This window comes from Mobula hypostoma, chromosome 2 (assembly GCF_963921235.1).
Source record: "Mobula hypostoma chromosome 2, sMobHyp1.1, whole genome shotgun sequence".
NCBI lineage: Eukaryota > Metazoa > Chordata > Chondrichthyes > Myliobatiformes > Myliobatidae > Mobula > Mobula hypostoma.
The window spans coordinates 102924799-102944897 of record NC_086098.1 but is presented as its reverse complement, the minus strand read 5'-3'; the positions used below and the strand labels follow the sequence as shown (position 1 = coordinate 102944897).

Here is a 20099-nt window from a genome sequence, read left to right as displayed (position 1 = left end):
GATAGAGAGGAAAGCTGTCAAAGAATACAAGTGGATATGGATTATTTAGAAACTTGGATGGAGAAATGGCAGCTGGAATTTAATCTAGCCAAGTATGATGTGGTGCATCTTGGGAGGTCAAATGTAAGAGGAAAGGATATAGTAAATGGTAGGACCCTTCGGAGCATTGAAGTACAGAGGGATATTGGAGCACAAGTCTATAGCTCCCTGAAATGAGAACATTGACTGTGGAATCAGTTCAGTGTTGGTGTGAGTGAAGTAATCTACTCGGGTTCAAGAGCCTGATGGTTGAGGAATAACTGTTCTTGAATCTGGTGGTGTGGGAGCTGAGGCTGCTATACCTCCTTCCTGCTGGTAGGAGTGAAAAGAGAACATGGCCTGGCTAATGGGGTCCTTGATGATGGATGTGCTTTCCTGCGACAATGTTCCTCGTAGATGTGCTCAATGGTGGGGAGGGCTTTGCTTGTAATGGATCTAATAGGATTGATGTTAAAGTGTGATTATCAATAATATACAGTATGCTGGGGATCATTATCAGACAGGTATTTTTGAATTGTGTGTCCAGGTGTCCATTGGACTCTCGGTGCCTAAGATGAGATTTCTTCTGGCTGCTCTGAGAGCTGGTTTGTCACCGCACTTGAAGGCATCATCCTGGTCTTTTAGTAGGGAGTGCATCTCTGCATTCAACAAGGGCTTCTAGTTGGGCCGTGAGATGGCCGTATTTGAAGTCCCAATGTGATATATACATTTATTGATTTATCTGATGATAGATGTGGCTTATTCCTCAGGAACATGTCTTCACCATTTGTGGTGGCCTTCTTAAAGAAATAGTTCATTCAAAACAGTCCTGGAGCATAGAAATTGCATCATTAGACCATATGGTGATGGTCCTCTTGATTGGTTTCCTAGCACTTGGAATGATGGGATTAACATTATTGAAGTGTGTTCAGAGAGGCCAAGATGTGGGTATGAAATGGCTTTGTAAGTGTTGCAACTGTTTGTATAAACATGACCTCGTCTGTCTGTTCTCTTAGTGGCCATGGTGATGTTTTGGTGGAATCTGGGTAAAATCTGCTGCAGGTTATCAAGCTTGAAGACTCCTGCAATTACAAAAAGTCCTCCAGTCCAGGCAACATCCCTGTGAATCTCTTCATTCTCTTCAGCTTTGTTATATTATAGCTACACTCATATGTTATAGATCCCTCAATCCCGGTCCAAGTTCTGCCCTTTACTTGGTGCAAAAATCAATAGCCTATGTGAAACATTTCTAAGTAAACGTGCGGGAAATGTAATATTTTATTTCCTGAGTATTTAATGTACAATATAGTGTTATAATCTGCGCTGAATCGAGGTTGAGGCTTTGGCCTGTCTGGCTGCATGTCTGTGGATTTGCTTTCATTCTGAATGCTATTTACTTTCTTCTTAATGTTTGCTTAATTTGTTTTTCTTTTCTCTGTGCATATTGGGAGGTTGACAATTTTTTAATGGGATTTTTCAGGCTTTATTTTGTGGCTGCCTGTAAAGAGATGAATCTCATGTTTGTATAACGTATACATACTTAGATAATAAACGTACTTTGAACCTTTTACTGCTTCCTGATGGGGTTGGTGACTATTTATTCAGCTGATATAACATATCATATATTTTTAGATGATGATGCAAGTAAAATGTGGAAGACAGTATTATAGAATTGTTGGGCCAATTTCTCCAAACCAGGTAAGTTCTATCAGATATCTAGTTCATTTAATATCTATAATGCTCTTTACTTAGTGTAAAATTACCATATTTGCTTTGTATGTTATATTGATAATTTATACTTTATTGTTGCCAAAACAATTAATATTAGAATGTACAATCATTACAGCGATATTTGATTCTGTGCTTCGCGCTCCCTGGAGTACAAATCGATAGTAAATATTAAAAATTTAAATTATAATCATAAATAGAAAATAGAAAAGGTAGTGCAAAAAAAACCGAGAGGCAGGTCCGCTTATTTAGAGGGTACAACCCAGATCTGGGTCAGGGTCCGTTCAGCAGTCTTATCACAGTTGGAAAGAAGCTGTTCCCAAATCTGGTCGCATCATTATTGAAAATCATAACGTCAGTTTCAGCAGAACTCAGGGACAGTTGGTTTACTATCCTGAAAGTCTGTTAGAATTGCAGCGATTAAAGAATAATGTAAAAGTTATTTAACACAATCTATTCAAAACTGCTGCAAGAATAACTTTAGAGCTGTTTGATAAAAATTCACAAAAGGCATCAGAAAAGTATTTGTATGTTGTAACTTTCAAGAGCTGATGACATTACTGCAGGTGGTGAACATCATCTCACCTCTCTCCAGGAGACTACTGTAGACAAGAATAGCTGGAAAATGACCAGAAGCAAGAAACACATCATAACATGAACGACAGAGACCAATCCACAAATGGCATTGACTAAACCTTGCCCAGGACCCGGAACTCCAGCACCATCCTCCCACAGCACTGAGGGAGAAAGAGACCATTCGATGGCAGGGAGAGAGAGAGACTGTCACATCCAGATACCTTCCTTCAGCATCAGAGAGAAGCTGGTAGATGGCAGCGCGTACCTGCTTGGCAAGAAATGGAGTCGATCATGGGTTCATGACCCATCAACAGGCTTCTGTCGGAAACAAAAGGTCTGTCTTGCAGGAACTCTGTTGGCATTAGTACTGATGGTGCCCCATCAATAGTTGGTTCCATGAGAGGTTTCGTTTCTCTTGTAAAGCAAGAAAATCCTGACATTGTCACAACACACTGCTTCAACTTTGCAAATAAATTTTCATATTGTAAATAGCATTAAATAAATTTAATTTACAACCCTTATTTAAGCTAAATCTACCAAGCCTTTAGAAAATTTAACTCCCATTTTGGTTTAAGCCAGTTCTTTAACAGAAATTCATTATGAGTTTTTAAAATTGATGAAAGGGAAAGAAAAGAGACTAATTTCAAGAAAAATAAGCTAAGCTTAACTACCTTTTTTCAAGAAAGGTTGGCTAGAAATTCTTTCTCTACTCAAAAGAACATTGACAATTATCTTTGGATTATTATATGTACAACTTGTTGATCACGGTAGTGTACCATTAGCTCTAGATATAATAATTTTTACGTTGGGTTTCCTTGAGACTTTAAAATTATTTCAAGAGTTCCTCCAGGGCAACAGGCTGGTTTAGACTATTTGAGAGAAGATTTTGAAACTGTATTTTCATTTCCACCTTTGCTAATGGTTTTGCAATGGTTACCACAAATAGTTGATAATTCAATGCTCTTAATTGTTGAGGGAGCATTTATGCTATTATCTGGCTGACATTATCACAGAGATGTAGATCATTTGTTGCAAATAAAACTATTTGTATTTAAATCATTCCTTAATATAGTTAAACGTAAGAAGTCTCATTTGGGAGATCAAATTACTGTATACACAATCACTCAACTATTTTAATGTGAGGAGTATTATGGACAAAGCGGATGAGCTTAGAGCGTGGATCAGCACTTGGAGCTATGATGTTACGGCCATTACAGAGACTTGGATGGTGCAGGGGCAGGAATGGCTACTTCAAGTGCCAGGTTTTAGATGTTTCGGAAAGGACAGGGAGGGACGCAAAAGAGGTGAGGACATGGCACTGCTGATAGTGTCACAGCTGCAGAAAAGGAGGAAGTCATGGAGGGATTGTCTATGGAGTCTCTGTGGGTGGAAGTTAGGAACAGCAAGGGGTCAATAACTCTACTGGGTGTTTTTTATAGGCCACCCAATAGTAACAGGGACACCGAGGAACTGATAGGGAGACAGATTCTGGAAAGGTGTAATAATAACAGGGTTGTCATGGTGGGAGATTTTAATTTCCCACATATTGATTGGCATCTCCCTAGAATGAGGGTTCAGATGGGGTGGAGTTTGTTAGGTGTGTTCAGGAAGGTTTCTTGACACAGTATGCAGATAAGCCCACAAAAGGAGAGGCTGTACTTCAACCGGTATTGGGAAATGAACCTGGTCAGATGTCACGTCTCTCAGTGGGAGAGCACTTTGGAGATGGTGATCACAATTCTATCTTCTTTACCATAGCATTGGAGAGGGATAGGAACAGACAAGTTAGGGAAACGTTTAATTGGAGTAAGGGGAAATATGAGGCTATCAGGCAGGAACTTGGAAGCATAAATTGGAAACAGATGTTCTCAGGGAAATGTAAGGAAGAAATGTGGCAAATGTTCAGGGGAAATTTGCGTGGGGCTCTGCATAGGTACGTTCCAATGAGACAGGGAAAGGATGGTAGGGTACAGGAACCGTTGTGTACAAAGGCTATTGTAAATCTAGTCAAAAAGAAAAGAAGAGATTACGAAAGGTTCAAAAAACTAGGTAATGATAGAGATCCAGAAGATTATTAGGCTAGCAGGAGTGAGTTTAAGAATGAAATTAGGAGAGCCAGGAGTGGCCATGAGAAGCCCTTGGTGGACAGGATTAAGGAAAACCCCAAGGCATTCTACAAGTATGTGAAGAGCAAGAGGATAAGACGTAAGAGAATAAGACCAATCAAGTGTGACAGTGGAAAAGAGTGTACGGAACCGGAGGAGAAGCAGAGGTACTTAATGAATACTTTGCTTCAGTATTCACTATGGAAAAAGATCTTGGTGATTGTAGGGATGACTTGCAGTGGACTGAAAAGCTTGAGCATGTAGATATTAAGAAAGGGAATGTGCTGGAGCTTTTGGAAAGCATCAAGTTGGATAAGTCACTGGGATCGGCCGGGATGTACCCCACGCTACTGTGGGAAGTGAAGGAGGAGATTGCTGAGCCTCTTGCGATGATCTTTGCATCATCAATGAGGACAAAGAGATTCTGAGGATTGGAGGGTTGCAGATGTTGTTCCCTTATTCAAGAAAGGGAGTAGAGATAGCCCAGGAAATTATAGACCAGTGAGTCTTATTTCAGTGGTTGGCAAGTTGATGGAGAAGATCCTGAGAGGGAGGATTTTTGAACATTTGGAGAGGCATAATATGATTAGGAATAGTCAGCATGGCTTTGGCAAAGGCAGGTCGTGTCTTACAAGCCTGATTGAATTTTTGAGGATGTGACTAAACACATTGATGAAGGTAGAGCTGTAGATGTAGTGTATATGGATTTCAGCAAGGCATTTGATAAGGTACCCCATGCAAGGCTTATTGAGAAAGTAAGGAGGCATGGGATCCAAGAGGACCTTGCATTGTGGATCCAGAACTGGCTTGCCCACAGAAGGCAAAGAGTGGTTGTAGATGGGTCATATTCTGCATGGAGGTCGGTGACCAGTGGTGTGCCTCAGGGATCTGTTCTGGGACCCCTACTCTTCGTGATTTTTTATAAATGATCTGGATGAGGAAGTGGTGGGATGGGTTAGTAAATTTGCTGATGACTCAATGGTTGGAGGTGCTGTGGGTAGTGTGGAGGGCTGCCAGAGTTTACAGCGTGACACTGATAGGATGCAAAACTAGGCTGAGAAGTGGCAGATGGAGTTCAACCCAGATAAGTGTGAGGTGGTTCATTTTGGTAGGTAAATATGATGGCAGAATATAGCATTAATGGTAAGACTCTTGGCAGTGTGGAGGATCAGAGGGATCTTGGGGTCCAAGTCCATAGGACACTTAAAGCTGCTATGCAGGTTGACTCTGTGGTTAAGAAGGCATACGATGCATTGGCCTTCATCAACCGTGGGATTGAGTTTAAGAGTCAAGAGGTAATATTGCAGTTATATAGGACCCTGGTCAGACACCACTTGGAGTACTGTGCTCATTTCTGGTCGCCTCACTACAGGAAGGACGTGGAAACCATAGAAATGGTGCAGAGGAGATTTACAGGGATGTTGCCTGGATTGGGGAGCTTGCCTTATGAGAATACGTTGAGTGAACTCAGCCTTTTCTCCTTGGGGCGATGGAGGATGAGAGGTGACCTGATAGAGATGTACAAGATGATGAGAAGCATTGATCATGTGGATGGTCAGAGGCTTTTTCCCAGGGCTGAAAAGGCTAGCATGAGAGGGCATAGTTTTAAGGTGCTTGGAAGTGTTAAGGTTTTTACGCAGTGTGGTGAGTGTGTGGAATGGGCTGCCGACGGTGGTGGTGGAGGCGTAAACAATAGGCTCTTTAAGAGGCTCCTGGATAGGTACATGGAGTTTAGAAAAATCGAGGGCTATGGGTAAGCCTAGGTAGTTCTAAGGTAAGGACATGTTCAGCACAGCTTTGTAGGCCGAAGGGCCTGTATTGTGCTGTAGGTTTTCTATGTTTCTGTGTTATTTCAGCTCAACCACTGTTTGATACATATCCGGAAACCTGAAGTATTTGAATATTCCAGGACTTTGTTCATTTTTGTTATCTCCTTTCCTTTCGGACTACTTTCCGAAGAATGAATGAAACTCTCATTAAAATATGCATAATTCATACAGGGCTTCTAAGGCCAGATGGAAAAGGAGTTTTTACCCTGGCTGAGGAGCCCAAGGCATAGTTTCAGATTAGTGGGCTGGCTGATAGGACAGAGACAAATTATTTTTTGACCTTTCCTTTCACGACGTCTAGAGATCTAAGTAGCATTTTAAGTTTGAAGTAGTGATTTACTTGCATTTCTTCCAATCTAGTCTGCTGCATTTTTTGTTCATGATATCCTCAGTACTAGTGAAACCAAACACCGATTTGCAGAGGACCCACATTAAATCCATAGGGACAACACTGAGCTTCCTGTTATTGCCACCTTAATTCTCCATCCTGTTCCCTCTCTGACTTACCTGTCTGTGTCCTTCTGCATTGATACGAGACCAAACGTGAGCTTGACAAACAACACCTCACCTTTCGTCAGGGAATGTTGCAGCCTTCTGGACTCAGTAACAAAATCTTCAAGTTTAGCTAACTTAACTTAAATTTCCAGCACATCTTCAGTTTCTTTGATTTACTTCATTCAGCTTGTTATGAACTCTTAGAATTTTCCACCTCAGACAGTATGGGGGCTCAGTCACTATGTTCATTCAAAACAGAGATCAATAGATTTGTTGACAATAAGCAAATCAAGGGATATCATGATAGAGATACTTTGCTCTCTCAACAGGGCTTGCCTACAAACTTGGCTCGTTAGCTAACTCAGCTAACAAGTACGTGACTCAATGGTGAGAAGGCCACCTTTCATAAACCATATATGTCTAAGGTTGGTCTGATTCGTGGGTTCAACCAAACAGGAACATTGGGAATTCTGATAAAAGAAACCTTGATTTGAATGAATGCTGTGTAAATACTAACCATTCATAATTATCCATCACCAAGAAATAACAGATCGTATGCCAGCATAAAATTATGAAGTAAGTATATCTACCAATTTCAGCTTTATCAAGCAGTAAATAGGAAAAAGAAAAGAAGAAAAATAATGGGGTCCATTACAATTAAACCAGTCTAAATGTGCATATAAACGTCGGCGTGGTTGGCTGTACTGCTTTACTCATGGCGTTGAATTCTCATTACCAATCACAGGTAGACTTCCCTTCTTGGACTCCATCTTGTATCGAGTTCTCCCTTTGGATAACATGATCCAGGCATCTTCTCTGGTCCTCTCCTCTCCACATCTCCCACCAAAAGACCACAAAACTGACCGCTGTCTGTCAGAAATCTCTCTCTGTGAGGTCTGCCTAGAACCTTCTCTCCATCCCACCATTCTGATTAGCTGACACAACAATCCTAATTTGAACAACATAGCTCCTTATCTTTCTTTGTTTCTTTATTAATCTTATTAATATTGAGCGGACGAGACCAATGGAAGGTCCAACGGTTAAGAAGGCGGTCTCTGCAAGCGTCGTGGAATGTATAGAGCAGGACAAGACACAGAAGACGTCCTGGTCATTCTCTGCCCCTAGTCCCATCTCCAGCCGTCTCGACTCTGTCTTGCCACTGGATCCAGATGGGAATTGGGAAGAGAGAGTGAGGCTGATGCTGCACAACTCTCCTTCACTTAAGTCCAAATCACGCATTAGTCTCGACATCATCATAATGGTGTTGAGGTCCTCAACGACGTCGACGATGGATGAACACATTAATCTTTTTACTAATTTAAAAGGAACATAAATGTAAACAACAGAATGGTGGTATGGCTTTGTCAAATTTTAGAATGTATTATTGGGCAATTAATATTCGATATATTACTTTTTGGATTCATTACTCAGACATAGATGAATGTCCTTCATGGTTGGATTTGGAGGAAAACTCGGTGAAGGGATTCTCTCTGGCCTCTTTACTGGAAGCTCCTCTTCCCTTTTTGTTTCCTAAGATTAGTAGACAAGACTTTAATCCTATTATCAGACATACTTTAAGAATTTGGTTTCAGTTTGTAGATTTTTTGAGCTAAATAATTTTGTTCTTTCTAGTAATATCCATTTTAATTTTTTTTAAACCATCAATTTTGGATAAGACCTTTTTAATTTGGAAAACCAAGGGAATAACAACTTTTTCAGATTTATTTTTACTGGACTGTTTAATGTCTTTTTCTCAGTCAATGGATAAATATGGTTTACCTAATGTACATTTCTTCAGATGTTTACAAATTAGGAATTTTTAACGTGGTTTGCTGCCAAATTACCCTTATGCTTACCCACCTAATACGACAGATGTTCTTTTTCAGCTTAAACCACTTTAAAAAGGGTGATAGCTATAATTTATAAACGGATATTGAATTTACGAATGATATCTAACGAAAAAATTAACCATGCCTGGGAATTGGAAGTTCAAGAGTCATTTTCATATAATCAATGGAGTAAAATTCTTCATTTGGTTAATAACTCGTCGATTTGTGCCCATCACTCCTTGATACAGTTCAAGGTAGTGCATCGGGCCCATAGGTCAAAGGATAAATGTGGTGGCATCCGTTAGTCTCGCGAGACCATGGATCTGTTCCTGGAAAGTCTTGCTTCAGTTTGTGTTACAGCAGCGTCTGTTGTGGCTGTAGAGGCCCACACGGGACTGACAGTCTCGGCTGCAGCGACTGCACTTGAAGGCGCTGTCCTCCAGTGTTGTCTTGGTGCTGTTTTTCCGACGAGTGCGCTTTTCTTCAGCAGCAAGCCTCAGCTTCTCTTCTCCTCTTTTTAGACCTCTGTGTAGTCCCAGCCTCCAGTGAGAGCGATTGCTTGCGACGTCCTCCCACCTCTCGACGTTCATTTTCAGTGACTTCATGTCTCTCTTGCAAACGTCTTTGAAACAAAGATGGGGCCACCCTTGTGCTCTCTTGCCGGAGGCCAGTTCCCCGTACAGCAGGTCTTTCAGGATCCTCCCATCTGACATGCGGTGTATGTGGCCCAGCCAGCGGAGACGGCGTTGTCAGAGCAGGGAGAAGAGGCTGGGTATCTGGGCACGGGCCAGGACCTCATTGTTGGTGACTCGGTCAGTCCACGTGATGTCCAGGATGCGTCTCAGGCTGCGAAGATGCAAGATGTTGAGACGCCGCTCTTGTCTGTAGTAGAGGCTCCAGGTCTCGCTGCCATAAAGCAGTGTGCTGAGGACGTAGGCCCTGTAGACTGCAACTTTGATGTGCATCGTCAGCTTTCTATTCTCCCAGACTCCCTTTGTCAGCCTGGCGAATATTGAGGCTGTTCGTCTGACCCGTCTATTGATCTCGGGGTCGAGGGAGAGGCTGTCCGTGATGGTGGAGCCAAGGTATGTAAACTCGTGAACTATATAAGAACAAAGGAGACAGAAGGGACTGTAACAACTACAGGGGAATCTCCTTGCTGAGCATCGTTGGGAAGGTCTTCGCCCACGTGGTCCTGAACAGACTACAGAAAATAGCCGAAAGGGTATATCCCGAGTCTCAGTGCGGTTTCAGGTCAGAATGCTCCACAATCGACATGATCTTCTCCCTTCGACAGCTACAAGAAAAATACAGAGAGCAAAGACAACCACTCTACGTCGCTTTCATTGACGTTACGAAGGCCTTCGACCTTGTAAGCAGAGACGACCTGTTCAAAATCCTCTCCAGGATTGGTTGCCCCTCGAGGCTCCTCAGGATAGTTCAGTCATTCCACACAGACATGAAGGGCGTCGTTCAGTTCGACGGCTCTTCTTCAGAGGCCTTCAACATCTGCAGCAGTGTGAAGCAAGACTGTGTGCTTGCCCCCACCCTGTTTGGCATCTTCTTCGCAGTCATGCTGAAGCACACCTTTGGAACATCAACTGATGGTGTCTACCTCTACACCAGATTGGACGGGAGACTGTTCAGTCTGTCCCGGCTGAGGGCAAAAACCAAGGTTCGTGAAGTACTCATCAGGGACATGTTGTTTGCAGACAATGCGGCACTGGCAACACACTCTGAAGAGCAACTGCAACACCTCATGGACAGCTTCTCAAGAGCCTGCCAGGACTTCAGTTTGACCATCAGCCTGAAGAAAACCAATGTTTTGGGCCAAGGCGTTGAGCACCCCCCTGCCATTACCATCAACAACTACGAGCTGGAGATAGTTCACGAGTTTACATATCTTGTCAAAGGATAAACTAGCATGTATTCCAACATCTATCCTATTTGTGACAGATGTAATAGTGATGTAGCCACTTTAACTCATATGTTTTGGTCTTGTATAGAGCTAGACAATTTTTGGAGAGATGTTTTTAAAACATTATCAAAAGTCTTGGATCCAGACCTACAACCTAATTTACTTACAGCTCCTTATCTTTAGCCAAGATCAAAACACTCTACCAACAGGATGCACAGTTTTTACAGAAATCTGCTAGAATAAGCTACCTCATAGCATAGGAATAGAAATCTTAACCAGGGTATTGCAGATAGAAAATGACACTGAGATGAAGGTCGACTCTGGTCTAAATGAAAAAGGCAAAGCAGGTTCAAGGGATCAGCTGACCAACCCTGTTTTCATTATTTATGTTATTACCATATAAACCATATAACCAGAAAACAATTACAGCGCGGAAACAGGCCATCTTGGCCCTTCTAGAACTCTTACTCTCACCTAGTCCCACCGACCTGCACTCAGCCCATAACCCTCCATTCCTTTCCTGCCCGTATAGCTGTCCAATTTAACTTTAAATGACAACTTCGAACCTGGCTCAACCACTTCTGTTGGAAGCTCGTTCCACACCGCTACCACTCTCTGAGTAAAGAAGTTCCCCCTCATGTTACCCCTAAACTTTTGGCTTTAACTCTCAACTCATGTCCTCTTGTCTGAATCTCCCCCGCTTTCAATGGAAAAAGCCTATCCACGTCAACTCTGTCTAGTGAAAACACCTTCTGTTAGCGAAAATAGGGAACTAATGTAGGTCTTTCGTAACAGCGAGGTTTCGTAAAGCGAACATTCAAAAAGCAGAGGACACCTGTATTTCCACACTAACTTCCCTCAAGGTCACAGGGAATATCCTGTCAGGACCCGGAGACTTATCCACTTTTATATTCCTTAAAAGCTCCAGTACTTCCTCTTTAATCATCATAGTTTCCATAACTTCCCTACCTGTTTCCCTTATCTTACAATAGACGGATCGGACGAGCAGCCTCAACATTCGCCAAGTTGACAAAGAGAGTCTAGGAGAACAGAAAGCTGACGACGCACATCAAAGTTGCAGTCTACAGGGCACTGCATCCTCAGCACACTGCTTTATGGCAGCGAGACCTGGAGCCTCTACCACAGACAAGAGCGGCGTCTCAACGCCTTCCACCTTCGCAGCCTGAGACGCATCCTGGACATCACGTGGACTGACCAAGTCACCAACAATGAGGTCCTGGCCCGCGCCCAGATACCCAGCCTCTTCACCCTGCTCCAACAAAGCCGTCTCCGTTGGCTGGGCCACATACACTGCATGTCAGACGGGAGGATCCCGAAAGACCTGCTGTACAGGGAAATGGCCTCCGGCAAGAGAGCACAAGGGCGGCCCCATCTTTGTTTCAAAGACGTTTGCAAGAGAGACATGAAATCGCTGAAAATGAACGTCGAGAGGTGGGAGGACATTGCAAGCGATCGCTCTCACTGGAGGCTGGGACTACGCAGAGGTCTAAAAAGAGGAGAAGAGAAGCTGAGGCTTGCTGCTGAAGAAAAGCACACTCGTTGGAAAAGTAGCACCAAGACCACACTGGAGGACAGTGCAGTCGATGCAGATGAGACTGTCACTCCCGTGTGGGACTCTACAGCCACAACAGACGCGGCTCTAACACAGACTGAATCAAGACTTTTCAGGCGCAGATCCATGGTCTTGGATCCATGACTAACGGATGCCACCACCACCACACAGTTCAATAGCCTTCTCCTTAGTGAATACCGAAGAAAAGAAATTGTTCAGAATCTCCCCCATCTCTTTTGGTTCCGCACATAGCCGTCCACTCTGATTCTCTAAGGGACCAATTTTATCCCTCACTATCCTTTTGCTATTAATATAATGGTAGAAACCCTTGAGATTTATCTTCACCTTACCTGCCAAAGCAACCTCATATCTTCTTTTAGCATTTCTAATTTCTTTCTTAAGATTCTTTTTACATTCTTTATATTCCTCAAGCACCTAATTTACTCCATGCTGCCTATATTTATTGTTGATATCTCTCTCTTTCTGAACCGTTTCCAATATCCCTTGAAAACCATGGCTCTCTCAAACTTTTAACCTTTCCTTTCAACCTAACAGAAACATAAAGATTCTGTACCCCAAAACTTCACCTTTAAATGACCTCCATTTCTCTATTACATCCTTCCCATAAAACAAATTTTCCCAATCCACTCCTTCTAAATCCTTTTGCATCTCCTCAAAGTTAGCCTTTCTCCAATCAAAAATCTCAACCCTGGGTCCAGACCTATCCTTCTCCATAATTATATAGAAACTAATAGAATTGTGATCACTAGACCCGAAATGCTCCCCAACACAAACCTCCATCACCTGACCTATCTCATTCCTCAACAGGAGATCCAACAGTGCCCCTTCTCTAGTTGGTACCTATATGTATTGCTGCAAAAAACTATCCTGCACACATTTTACAAACTCCAAACCATCCAGCCCTTTTACAGTATGGGCTTCCCAGTCTGTGTGTGGAAAATTAAAATCTCCCACAATCACAACCTTGTGCTTACAACAAATATCTCCTATCTCCTTACAAATTTGCTCCACCAATTCTCGTTCCCCATTTGCTGGTCTATAATACAACTCCATAAGTGTTACTACACCTTTCCCATTCCTCAATTCCACCCAAATAGCCTCCCTAGACGAGCCCTCTAATCTATCCGGCCAGAACACCACTGTAATATTTTCTCTGACAAGCAAAGCAACACCTCCCCGTCTTGTCCCTCCGATTCTATCACACGCGAAGCAATTAAATCCCGGAATATTTAGCTGCCAATCACACCCCTCCTGTAACGATGTTTCACTAATAGCGACCACATCATACTTCCAGCTATCAATCCATGCTTTAAGCTCATCCACCTTTCTTATAATGCTCCTAGCATTAAAATGAATGCATTTAAGAAATCTTCCACCTTTTACTCTCTGTTTATCACCAATGGTGCAAACAACTTTACTATTTTCTTTTTCTTCTTTTTCCCCTACATCTCTTCCTACACTTTGGTTCCCCTCCCCCCTTGTCTCTACAAACTTTTGTAGTTTAAATCCACCAGAGCCTCTCTAGCAAACCTACCTGCAAGAATATTTGTCCCCCTCCATTGCAGATGTAAACCGTCCTGTCAGAACAGGTCCCACCTTCCCTGGAAAACTGCCCAATTATCTATAAATCTGAAGCCCTCCCTCCTGCACAATGCCTTAAGCCATTTGTTTATCTGCGCTATCTTACTATTTCTCAACCTGCCTGCATGTGGCACTGGTAGCAATCCTGAGATTGCTATCCTGCATGTCCTGTCCTTTAACTTGGCACTTAACTCCCTAAACTCACCTTTCAGGACCTCCTCATTCCACTGGGAGATGTTTCGTTTCTGGGGTCTTACAAGAAAGCATTCAAAAATGGTCCCAAATTGAAGCATAACTCACATTTAGAAGGACAATTGTAAGCACTATATCATGGAAACAGCAGACAGAGGCACGACTGAGTTCCAGTCAGGAGTGAATATCAGCATTAAAAAAATTAAACAGAATCCCGCTTGGCTGAACAAATTATATTGCCATTGTGGCAAGGACTCATGTACACCAACCTAATCCAGATTTAAAGGAGAAACTTGCAGAAAATGCAACAAAGTAAAACACATAAAGAGCATGTCAGGTAGATAAAGATAAATGAACTGCACAGAGAAGAGAAAAAGATAGAGTCAAGTTGCAGTTTCAAAAATAGTACTAATCTGCATGCTGTGCTGAAAAATCTGATAATGATGACAGAGATTCAGGAACCTTGAGACTTACACTGAAAATTAACAAGAGACAAGCAATATGGCTTACAGCAGAAGTGAACAACAAATTAGTTAAAATGTAGTTGGACAGTGGCTTGGCTATTTCAGTCTATCTGTAGTGACACACTGGAGCATGGTCCCAATAAGCCTTTGGGAATAGTTTTGCCTTTGGATTCAAAACCGTGATTTGTTTTAACTGCTAGTCCTGACGAAGGGTCTCGGCCTGAAACGTCGACTGCGCCTCTTCCTATAGATGCTGCTTGGCCTGCTGCATTCACCAGCAACTTTGATGTGTGTTGCTTGAATTTCCAGCATCTGCAGAATTCCTGTTGTTTATTTGTTTTAACTGTCTCTTTTTGTTCTGGACTGATAAAGGATTTCAACCTGAAACTTTGACATTTCCTTTCTCCCAACAGATGCTGCTTGACCTCCTGAGCATTTTTTATTGCAATAAATACTGTCCACAATGTTAATACGTAAGGAACAAATGTCATTACATCTTTTAATAATATATTTTAAGGCAAGTTAAAGAATATTCATTCTAGTGATAGAAGTTATTCATTATCAAATGGAATAACAAGTGGCTTGACATTGGCACTGCTGGTAAGAGTAGTGTTGATTGCAAATACGGATTGCAATATTATTAGTAAGAGATCCATAATTTTCAGTGGAAGATTGCAATTCACACTCCCAGGTGAGTCACCATCATGAATGACATAAATGGCAATTGACTATAATTAAGTTTATTGTTATGCTTATATGTATGACTGAATCATTAGTATTCTTGTCATAAAGATTAACTCATTTATTTTTGATTTGTAATAGTACTTATTAGGGAAAAAATATGAATTTTTATGAGGGTTTGAAAAATCTCATGGTACAGTAAGTAGTGGCATCAGAGGCCTACCAAAGTTTGGAGTGAGGGTATAAAAAAAAAGCAAATTCGAGTAAATCTGGTATTTTTTTCAGTGGGTCAGGCATGTTGAGTTTGAGTGTCGATGTCAGAGCCCTACAGGAGTCCGGAGAGAGAGGGTATGAAAGGAGCAGATGTGGGTAAGGCCGTTCTTTTTTGCCTGCATGGGCATGGGAAGTGTTGGCATCAGAGGCTTAAATACAGCTGCAAATAAAAGGAAGGTGGGGTCAAGTGGATTGGCCATTGTTGGAGTGTACCAGTGATAGAATGGGAAGGCTTTAGCTTAACAGGCTTTGGTGAGGACAGGCAGAGGCACAGATGAGAAGGAAGCCTGTTTTGTTTTAATACAGAGTAGTCAGAATGGAATGCTCCTCAAGGTCAAGGAGTTGGAGCTGGAGTTGGATGTACTCAGGATCATTTGGGAGGCTGAAGATACTAGCGATGAGATTTTTGAAGAGGTGGTCACACTCAGAGTACAGGCCTTAGGCAGTTGATGGGTGACCACCAGGAGAGATAAGGGGATTAGGAAGTCCCTGTGGCCATTCCCCTCGCAACAAGTATACCTGTTTGGATTCTGCTGGGGGGGGGGGGGGCAATGACCCTGTGGGTGTGGCAGTAGCAGCCAGGATAGTGACACTAAGGCCAGCTCTGAAACTCAACTGGGAAGGGTAATTATAGGGGACGCGTTAGTTAGCGGCTCTGAAAAGAGATTCTGCGATGGCAAAAGAGACACCAGGATGGTGTGTTGCCTCCTGGGTGCTAGGGCCTAGGATGCATCAGAGTGGCTGCAGTATATTCTCCAGGGTGAGGGTGAAGAGCCAGAGGTTGTAGTGCCTATTGGAACCAATGACATAGGTAGAAAAGGGGAAGTGGTCTTCCACAGTAAATATATACAGTTAGGAAAGAGACTGAAGAGAAGGACTTCCCAGGTAGTCATCTCCAAATTACTTCTGGTGCCACGGGATAGTGCAGGTAGGAATGGAGTGATAGCACAGATGAATGAGTGTCTGAGGAGGTGGTGTAGGGGACAGGGTTTCAAGTTGTTGGATCTTTGGTATCTTTTCTGGGGATGGGGTGACCTGTACAAGAGTGACAAGTTTCATCTGAACTGAAGGGGAACCAATATTCTGGCCAGGAGATTTGCAAATACTACTCAGGAGAGTTTAAACTAGTTTCACATGGGGTTGGGACCTGGAGCACCAGGTTGGGATTGAACTGGAAAGTAGATGTCAGGGAAAGGATTGAAAGGTAAAATCAAAATAACAGGTGTGATGGGTTAAAAACGCAAACACGAGGAAATCTGCAGATGCTGGAAATTCAAGCAACACACTTCAAAGTTGCTGGTGAATGCAGCAGGCCAGGCAGCAACTCTAGGAAGAGGTACAGTCGACGTTTTGGGCGGAGACCCTTCGTCAGGACTAACTGAAAGAAGAGCTAGTAAGAGATTTGAAAGTGGGAGGGGGGGGGGAGATGCAAAATGAAGACCTCTTCCTCGAGATGCTGGTTGATGAGTTAGATAGTTTGAAGTGTGTACATTTTCATGCTAGGAGTATTATGGCTAAGGGTGATGGACTTACAGCATTGATCAGAAATGGAATGATTATGTTTTGGTCATTAATGAAATATGGTTGAGAGAGGGACGGGAATGGGTGATTAACGTACCAGGTTTTTGAAGTTTTAGAAAAGATAGAGGATGTAAATGTGTGTGGGGGGTGGAATTGCGCTACTAATCAGGGACAATATCACAGCTACACTCAGAGGAGACATTATGGAGAGATCAGCCAGTGAGTCCATTTGGGTAGAACTCAGGAACAGGAAGGATGCAATCACACTAAAGGGATTGTATCACAGACTTGCCCACCCCTCCCCACCAAGTAGTCACTGGGACATTAAGGAACAGATATGTATTCAGAATAAGGAACTGTGTAAAAATAATTGGGTTGCTGTCATGGGGGATTTCAACTTCCTTAATATAACTGGGACCTTCTTAGTGCAAGAGGTTTAGATGGGGCAGAATTTCTTAAGTGTATCCAGAAAGATTTCTTAAATTAATTTGTGGATGGTCCAACAAGAAGAGAGGCTGTACTGGATCTGGTGTTGGATAATGAGCCTGGCCAGGTGACTGACCTTTCAGTGGGTGAGTGGTGAAGGAACAGTGACCACAGCTCCTTAACTTTCAGAATAGCTATAGATAGAGATAGGTACGGTCATTGTGGGAGAGTTTTAAATTGGAGTAGGGCAAATTTTGAGGACATTAGGCAGGAACTAAAAAGAGTTAATTGGGAATACATTTTCTCTGGCATGTCCACATCAGACATGTGGATGGTGTTTAATGATGGAGTGTGCACAGTGTTGGAAAGGTATGCTCCTGTTAGATCGAAGGATAGGGATGGAAAGATAAGAGAACCTTGGATGTCCAGAGAGGTGATGAATTTAGTCAAGAGGAAAAAGGAAAAGTATGTAAGGATCAAACAAAGCACTTGACGAATATAAGAAAGCCAGAAAAGAACTAAAGAAGGGAATTAGGAAAGTCAGAAGGGGCTGTGAAATGTCCTTGGCAAGTAGGATTAAGGTGAATCCCATGGCTCTATACATACTTCAAGAATAAGAGGATATCTAGGGAGAGGGTGGGACCATTCAAGGATAAAGTGGGGAACATTTGCTTGGATGCGGAGAATGTGAGTGAGGTACCTTATGAGTACTTTGCTTCAGAACTTACCAAGAAGAACGATATGGAGGACCAGGAGAGTGCCGAGTTCATAAAAAGGGTAGGGCATTTAGAGGTCAACGAAGAGGAAGTGTTGGGCCTTCTAATGAATTTTCAGGTAGATAAGTCCCCAGGGCCTGATAGAATTTACCTCAGATTATTGAAGGAGGCAAGAGTCAAGATTGCTGTGGCCTTGAACAGTATCTTTGTGTCCTCTCTAGATACATGCAAGGTCCCAGAAGAATGGCAAGTAGCTAATGTTGAACGGAACTAGGGAAAATCCTGAGAACTATAGACCAGTGAGTCTTATGTCAGTTGTGGGGAAATTACTGAAGAAAATTCTTAGGGAGAGGATACTGTATATGAGCATTTGGAAATCCATGGCCTAATTAGGGCGAGCCAGCAGGGCCTTGTGCAGGGCAGGTCATGCCTTACCAGCTTGATTGATTTTTTTGACAAGGTGACAACAGAGATTGACAAGGGTAGAGCTGTGGATATTGCCGATATGGATTTTAGTAAGGTGTTTGATGAAGTCCCTCATGGGAGGCTAATTAAGAAGATTAAGATGCCAGGGGCCTGCTGTGAATTGGCTGTTTGGATTCAGAACTGGCTTGCGCGTAGAAGACAGAGGGTAGTGACTGAAGGGACATTGAGCTGGAGGTCTGTAGGTAGTGGTGTTCCACAGGAATCTGTGCTGGGACCTTTGCGTTTGTGATGTATATGAACAACCTGGATGAAGATGTAGACGGTTGGGTTAGTAAGTTTGCAGATGATACCAAGACTGGTGGAGTTGTGTATAGTGTAGACAACGATACACAACATGAATACAGCATGATATAGATCAGTTGTAGATATGGCAGAGAAATGGCAGATGGAGAGTAACCCAGATAAATGTAAGATGTTGCTCTTTCGTATGGCAATTGCAAGGAGACAGTACACTGTTACGAGCAAGATCCTTAACAGTGCTGGTGAGCACAGAGATCTTGGGATCCATATAACCATATAACAATTACAGCATGGAAACAGGCCATCTCGGCCCTTCCAGTCCATGCCGAACGCTTACTCTCACCTAGTCCCACCGACCTGCACTCAGCCCATAACCTTCCATTCCTTTCCTGTCCATATAGCTATCCAATTTTACTTTAAACTGACAATATCAAACCTGCCTCTACCCTTCTGCTGGAAGCTCGTTCCACACCACTACCACTCTCTGAGTAAAGAAGTTCCCCCTCATATTACCCCTAAACTTCTGCCCCCTAACTCTCAACTCATGTCCTCTTGTTTGAATCTCCCCCACTCTCAATGGAAAAAGCATATCCACATCAACTCTCTCTATCCTCCTCATAATTTTAAATACCTCTATTAAGTCCCCCCTCAACCTTCTACGCTCCAAAGAATAAAGACCCAACTTGTTCAATGTTTCTCTGTAACTTAGGTGCTGAAATCCAGGTAAGATTCTAGTAAATCCATGTTCGTAGCTCCTTGAAAGTGGCGACAGAGGTCAATACAGTGGTTAGGATGGCTTATGGAATGCTTGCTTTGATTAGTCGAAGTATTGAATTCAAAAGTTAAGGAGTTATGTCACAACTTTATAAAACTCTGGTTAGGACACATCTGAAGTATTGCATACATTTCTGGGTTGCCCCACTATAGGAAGGTTGTTGAGGCTTTAGAGAGGATGCAGAAGAGATTTATCAGGATGTTACCTGGTTTAGAGGGTATGTGCTATCAGGAGAGGCTGGATAAACTTGGATTGTTTTCTCTGGAGTACCAGAGGCTGAGGGGAGATCTGAGAGGGGTTTATAAAATTATGAGAGGCATAGATAAAGTAGACAGAGAGTATCTGTTTCCCATAGTTGAAATGTCTAATACCAGAAAGCATGAATAGAAGCTGAGAGGGGTAGGTTCAAGGGGGATATGAGGGGTAAGTTTTCTACTCAGAGAATGGCGGATGCCTGGAATGCGCTGTGTGGTGTGGTGGTACAGGCAAATATATTAGAGGCTTTTAAGAGATGTTTAGATAGGCACGTGGATATAAGGAAGGTGGAGGATTGTGGGCATTGTGTACGTAGAAGGGATTAGTGTTTGGCTGTTTTAATTTGCTTTTTAGCTGGTTCGGCACTACATTGTTCTGAGAACAAACTAGTTCCAGA

At 42.6% G+C, this 20099-nt stretch overlaps 1 long non-coding RNA gene across 1 annotated transcript in view; it reads left to right on the top strand.

Annotated features, from left to right (window-relative positions):
* LOC134342324 (uncharacterized) overlaps positions 1-20099 on the top strand; it is a 115265-nt gene that overhangs the window by 39627 nt on the left and 55539 nt on the right. The window contains exons 2-3 of the long non-coding RNA XR_010016999.1: positions 1651-1716; positions 2342-2656. This is a non-coding gene — a long non-coding RNA (uncharacterized LOC134342324). The remainder of the gene's footprint in view (positions 1-1650; positions 1717-2341; positions 2657-20099) is intronic.